This window comes from Oncorhynchus clarkii, chromosome 22 (genome assembly GCF_045791955.1).
Source record: "Oncorhynchus clarkii lewisi isolate Uvic-CL-2024 chromosome 22, UVic_Ocla_1.0, whole genome shotgun sequence".
Taxonomy (NCBI): domain Eukaryota; kingdom Metazoa; phylum Chordata; class Actinopteri; order Salmoniformes; family Salmonidae; genus Oncorhynchus; species Oncorhynchus clarkii.
This window is the reverse complement of record NC_092168.1, coordinates 17103434-17110134: the sequence shown is the minus strand read 5'-3', so window position 1 is coordinate 17110134 and position 6701 is coordinate 17103434.

Genomic DNA, 6701 nt, shown 5'->3' with positions numbered 1-6701 from the left:
ATAAGAAGTTAAAGGCGTGGAGAAGTTAAAGCACCTGTTCTGTATGATCTATTTAAAGAGCATCCAGGAGAACATGCCCTACCTACCACCAGCGCACACACCCACAAAAAGACACACACTTCCCTCCTTCACATCCCTCCTCATGTAATTGCACATACACACACACACACACACACACGTTACATTTCCACCCTTCACTCCTCCTCTCCCCCATACCTTCTTGGATGTCTGCTTTCCCACTCAACCACTCACACCCCATCTGCAGAGCCCCGCTTGAGATGCACCGTGTCACTTCTCCTTTTCAGATTCATCCTTATCTCCTCTCTTCTGGTTGTTCCCCCTCTCCTCCAGGGCATGGGGTGCTCACAGCTCAGAGTGGAAAATAGAGGATAAGCGAGGATAAGAAGAAGGAAGGCAATCATGTGGCGTAGGCTCCTGGAGGTGTTAACAAAGGGAAGGCACTTCACCACTGAGAGGTTACCTAATCCTAATTACCTGGTCCACTCATGCAGAGGCAGACCTGGTCTCTTTAAGTTCACACATCCACTTGTTCTTCTTTCCCAGCAGAGATCCTCAGTCGTGAAGAACTACGAAGGTGTGTGGAATTCACCTGAAAGTAATCGGTCGTGGACATAAATTATTCAAGATTTTAGTTCTGAGTTAATCGAGATTAATTTTTTAGGCCACAAATTCAATGGTGTCCGTTTTCTCAAAATAGGTACAGTAGGGAGAACAAGTATTTGATACACTGCCGATTTTGCAGGTTTTCCTACTTACAAGGCATGTAGAGGTCTGTAATTTTTTTATCATCAACTGTGAGAGACTGAATCTAAAACAAAAATCCAGAAAATCACATTGTATGATTTTTAAGTAATTAATTTGCATTTTATTGCATGACATAAGTATTTGATCACCTACCAACCAGTAAGAATTCCGGCTCTCACAGACCTGTTAGTTTTTCTTTAAGAAGTCCTCCAGTTCTCCACTCATGACCTATTTTAACTGCACTTGTTTGAACTTGTTACCTGTATAAAAGACACCTGTCCACACACTCAATAAAACAGACTCCACCCTCTCCACAATGGCCTAGACCAGAGAGCTGTGTAAGGACATCAGGGATCAAATTGTAGACCTGCCCAAAGCTGGGATGGGCTACAGGACAATAGGCAAGCAGCTTGGTGAGAAGGCAACAACTGTTGGCGCAATAATTAGAAAATGGAAGAAGTTCAAGATGACAGTCAATCACCCTCGGTCTGGGGCTCCATGCAAGATCTCACCTCGTGGGGCATCAATGATCATGAGGAAGGTGAGGGATCAGCCCAGAACTACACGGCAGGACCTGGTCAATGATCTGAAGAGAGCTGGGACAACAGTCTCAAAGAAAACCATTAGTAACACACTACACTGTCATGGATTAAAATCCTGCAGCGCATGCAAGGTCCCCCTGCTCAAGCCAGCGCATGTCCAGGCTCATCTGAAGTTTGCCAATGACCCTCTGGATGATCCAGAGGAGGAATGGGAGTAGGTCATGTGGTCTGATGAGACAAAAATAGAGCTTTTTGGTCTAAACTCCACTCGCCGTGTTTGGAGGAAGAAGAAGGATGAGTACAACCCCAAGAACACCATCCCAACCGTGAAGCATGGAGGTGGAAACATCATTCTTTGGGGATGCTTTTCTGCGAAGGGGACAGGACGACTGCACCGTATTGAGGGGAGGATGGATGGGGCCATGTATCGCGAGATCTTGGCCAACAACCTCCTTCCCTCAGTAAGAGCATTGAAGATGGGTCGTGGCTGGGTCTTCCAGCATGACAACGACCCGAAACACACAGCCAAGGCAACTATAAGGAGTGGCTCCGTAAGAAGCATCTCAAGGTCCTGGAGTGGCCTAGCCAGTCTCCAGACCTGAACCCAATAGAACATCTTTGGAGGGAGCTGAAAGTCCGTATTGCCCAGCGAGAGCCCTGAAACCTGAAGGATCTGGAGAAGGTCTGTATGGAGGAGTGGGCCAAAATCCCTGCTGCAGTGTGTGCAAACCTGGTCAAGAACTACAGGAAACGTATGATCTCTGTAATTGCAAACAAAGGTTTCTGTACCAAATATTAAGTTCTGCTTTTCTGATGTATCAAATACTTATGTCATGCAATAAAATGCCAATTAATTACTTAAAAATCATACAATGTGATTTTCTGGATTATTGTTTTAGATTCTGTCTCTCACAGTTGAAGTGTACCTATGATAAAACATTACAGACCTCTACATGCTTTGTAAGTAGGAAAACCTGCAAAATCGGCAGTGTATCAAATACTTGTTCTCCCCACTGTATGTTTTTATGATGTTGATATGATGTTGACCCTGTTTCTGCTGGGGTGTGTTACAGGAGTTTCCTATGTCTTTTGTGCGTTGCCTTCAGAAAGTATTCACACTTCTTGACTTTTTCCACATTCTGCTCTGTTACAGCCTGAATTAAACATTTATTACATTCAGATGTTTTTTGTCACTGGCCTACACACAATGCCACATAATGTCAAAGTGGAATATTTTTTTCTAAATGTTTACAAATTAATAAGAAATGAAAAGCTGAAATGTCTTGAGTAAATAAGTATTAAACTATTTTGTAATAGCAAGCCTAAATGTCACGTGTGCTCCCTCTACTGCGTCTAGGTCACCAGACTGCTCGTTATGGCGCACACCTGTCACCATCGTTACGCGCACCTGCGCGTCATCAGACTCACCTGGACTCCATCACCTCTGATTACCTTCCCTATATATGTCACTCCCTTTGGTTCCTTCCCCAGGCGTTATTGTTTCTGGCCCAGTGTTAAGTCTGTGTGTTGTTCGTATTTTTTGTTTTGTATTATGTTGTGTTTATTTATTAAAACACTCACTCCCTGAACTCTTCCTGACTCTCAGCGCACATCGTTACACAAAAGTTCAGGAGTAAAAATGTGTTTAAGAAGTCACATAATAAGTTGCATGGACTCACTCTGTGTGGAATAATAGTGTTTAACATGATTTTTGAATGACTACCTCACCTCTGTACCCCACACATACAATTATCTGTAAGTTCCCTCAGTCGAGCAGTGAATTTCAAACAGATTCAAACACAAAGACCAGGGAGGTTTTTCAATGCCTCTCAACGAAGGGAACCTATTGATAGAAAATTTAAATTAAAAAAAGCAGACAATGAAAATCCCTTTGAGAATGCCTGGTTATTCTTTCAAAATGTCTTCCTCACCATCTTAAATTTGCATCCCCCATTCAAGAAAGTTAGAACCAGGAACAGATATAGCCCTTGGTTCTCTCCAGACCTGACTGCCCTTAACCAGCACAAAAACATCCTTTGGCGTTCTGTATTAGCATCGAACAGCCCCCGTGATATGCAACTTTTCAGGGAAGTTAGAAACCAATATACACAGGCAGTTAGAAAAGCCAAGGCTAGCTTTTTCAAGCAGAAATGTGCTTTCTGCAACACAAACTCAAAAAGGTTCTGGGACACTGTAAAGTCCATGGAGAATAAGAGCACCTCCTCCCAGCTTCCCACTGCACTGAGGATAGGAAACTTTGTCACCACTGATAAATCCACTATAATTGAGAATTTCAATAAGCATTTTCCTATGGCTGGCCATGCTTTCCACCTGGCTACCCCTACCCTGGTCAACAGCACTGCACCCCCCACAGCAACTCGCCCAAGCCTTCCCCATTTCTCCTTCTCCCAAATCCACTCAGCGGATGTTCTAAAAGAGCTGCAAAATCTGGACCCCTACAAATCATTCGGGCTAGACAATCTGGACCCTTTCTTTCTAAAATTATCTGCCGAAATTTTTGCAACCCCTATTACTAGCCTGTTCAACCTCTCTTTCGTGTCCGAGGGCCTGTTGTCCGGGCCTCTGGCAGTCTCTATGGGGGTGCCACAGGGTTCAATTCTTGGGCCAACTCTTTTCTCTTTATACATAAATGATGTTGCTCTTGCTGCTGGTCTCTGATCCACCTCTACGCAGACGACACCGTTCTCTATACTTCTGGCTCTTCTTTGGACACTGTGTTAACTACCCTCCAGACGAACTTCAATGCCATATAACCCTCCTTCCGTAGCCTCCAACTGCTCTTAAATACAAGTAAAACTAAATGCATGCTCTTCAACCGATTGCTGCCTACACCAGCCCGCCCGCCCAGCATCACTACTCTGAACGGTTCTGACTGATATGTGGACAACTACAAATACCTAGGTGTCTGGATAGACTGTTAACTCTCCTTCCAGACTCACATCAAACATCTCCAATCCAAAGTTAAATCTAGAATTGGCTTCCTATTTCGCAACAAAGCATCCTTCATGCTGCCAAACACCCCCTCGCAAAACTGACCATCCTACCGATGCTCAACTTCGGCGATGTCATTTACAAAATAGCCTCCAACACCCTACTCAACAAATTCGATGCAGTCTATCACAGTGCCATCCGTTTTGTCACCAAAGCCCCATATACTACCCACCACTGCGACCTGTATGCTCTCGTTGGCTGGCCCTCGCTTCATACTTGTCGCCAAACCCACTGGTTCCAGGTCATCTACAAGACCCTGCTAGGTAAAGTCCCACCTTATCTCAGCTCACTGGTCACCATAGCAGCACCCACCCGTAGCACACGCTCCAGCAGGTGTATTTCACTGGTCACCCCCAGGGCCAATTCCTCCTTTGGCCGCCTCTCCTTCCAGTTCTCTGCTGCCAATGACTGGAACAAACTAAAATAATCTCTGAAACTGGAAACACTTATCTCCATCACCAGCTTTAAGCACCAGCTGTCAGAGCAGCTCACAGATCACTGCACCTGTACATAGTCTATCTATAAATAGCCCAAACAATTACCTCATCCCCTACTGTATTTATTTATTTATTTATTTTGCTCCCTTGCACCACAGTATTTCTACTTTGCACATTCACCTACTGCAAATCTACAATTCCAGCGTTATTAATTGCTGTGTTGTATTTACTTCACCACCGTGGCCTTTTTATTGCCTTTAGCTCCCTTATCTCACCTCATTTGCTCACATTGTAAATAGACTTGTTTTTGTACTGTATTATTGACTGTATGTTTGTTTTACTCCATGTGTAACTCTGTGTTGTTATATGTGTTGAACTGTTTTGCTTTATCTTGGCCAGGTTGCAGTTGTAAATGAGAACTTGTTCTCAACTTGCCTACCTGGTTAAACAAAGGTAAAATAAAAATGGGCGAAGTTATTAATTACACTTTGGATGGTGTATCAATACACCCATTCACTACAAAGATACAGGCGTCCTTCCTAACTCAGTTGCTAGAGAGGAATGAAACCGCTCAGGGATTTTACTGAGGCCAATGGTGACTAAAATAAACTCAGCAAATAAAGAAATGTCCTCTCACTGTCAACTGTGTTTATTTTCAGCAAACTTAACATGTGTAAATATTTGTATGAACATAACAAGATTCAACAACTGAGACATAAACTGAAAAGTTCCACAGACATGTGACTAACATAAATGGAATAATGTGTGGCCACCAACTACTGTGGTACATCTCCTCTTCATGGACTGCACCAGATTTGCCAGTTCTTGTTGTGAGATGTTACCCCCCTCTTCCACCAAGGCATCTGCAAGTTCCCGGACATTTCTGGGGGGAATGGCTCTAGCCCTCACCCTCCGATCCAATAGGTCCCAGACGTGCTCAATGGGATTGATATCCAGGCTCTTTGCTGGCCATGGCAGAACACTGACCTACCTTCCTGTCTTGCAGGAAATCATGCACAGAACGAGCAGTATGGCTGGTGGCATTGTCAAGCTGGAGGGTCATGTCAGGATGAGCATGCAGGAAGGGCACCACATGAGGGAGGAGGATGTCTTCCCTGTAACGCACAGTGTTGAGATTGCCTGCAATGACAACAAGCTCAGTCCGATGATGCTGTGACACACCGCCCCAAACCATGACGGACCCTCTACCTCTAAATCGATCTCGCTCCAGAGTACAAGCCTCGGTGTAATGCTCATTCCTTCAATGATAAACTCAAATCCGACCATCACCCCTGGTGAGACAAAACAGCAACTCGTCAGTGAAGAGCACTCTTTGCCAGTCCTGTCTGGTCCAGCGACGGTGGGTTTGTGCCCATAGGCGACGTTGTTGCCGGTGATGTCTGGTGAGGACCTACCTTACAACAGGCCTACAAGCCCTCAGTCCAGACTCTCTCAGCCTATTGCGGACAGTCTGAGCACTGATGGAGGGATTGTGCGTTCCTGGTGTAACTCGGGGAGTTGTTGTTGCCATCCTGTACCTGTCCCGCAAGTGTGATGTTCGGATGTACCGATCCTGTGCAGGTGTTGTTACACGTGGTCTGCCACTGTGAGGACAATCAACAGTCCGTTCTGCCAATTTATTGCCCTGGCCACATCTGCAGTACTCATGCCTTCTTTCAGCATGCCTAAGGCACATTCAAGCTGATGAGCAGGGACTGGGCATCTTTCTTTTGGTGTTTTTCAGAGTCAGTAAAAAGGCCTCTTTATAGTGTCCTAAGTTTTCATAACTGTGACCTTAATTGCAAAAGCAATTAACTTTTTGTCCTGAATGCCTGGTGTTATGTTTAGGGTAAATCAAATACAACACTCCATATTTTCAAGCATAGTGACATCTGCATCATGTTATGGTTGTGCTTGTAATCATTAAGGACTGAGGAGATTTTCA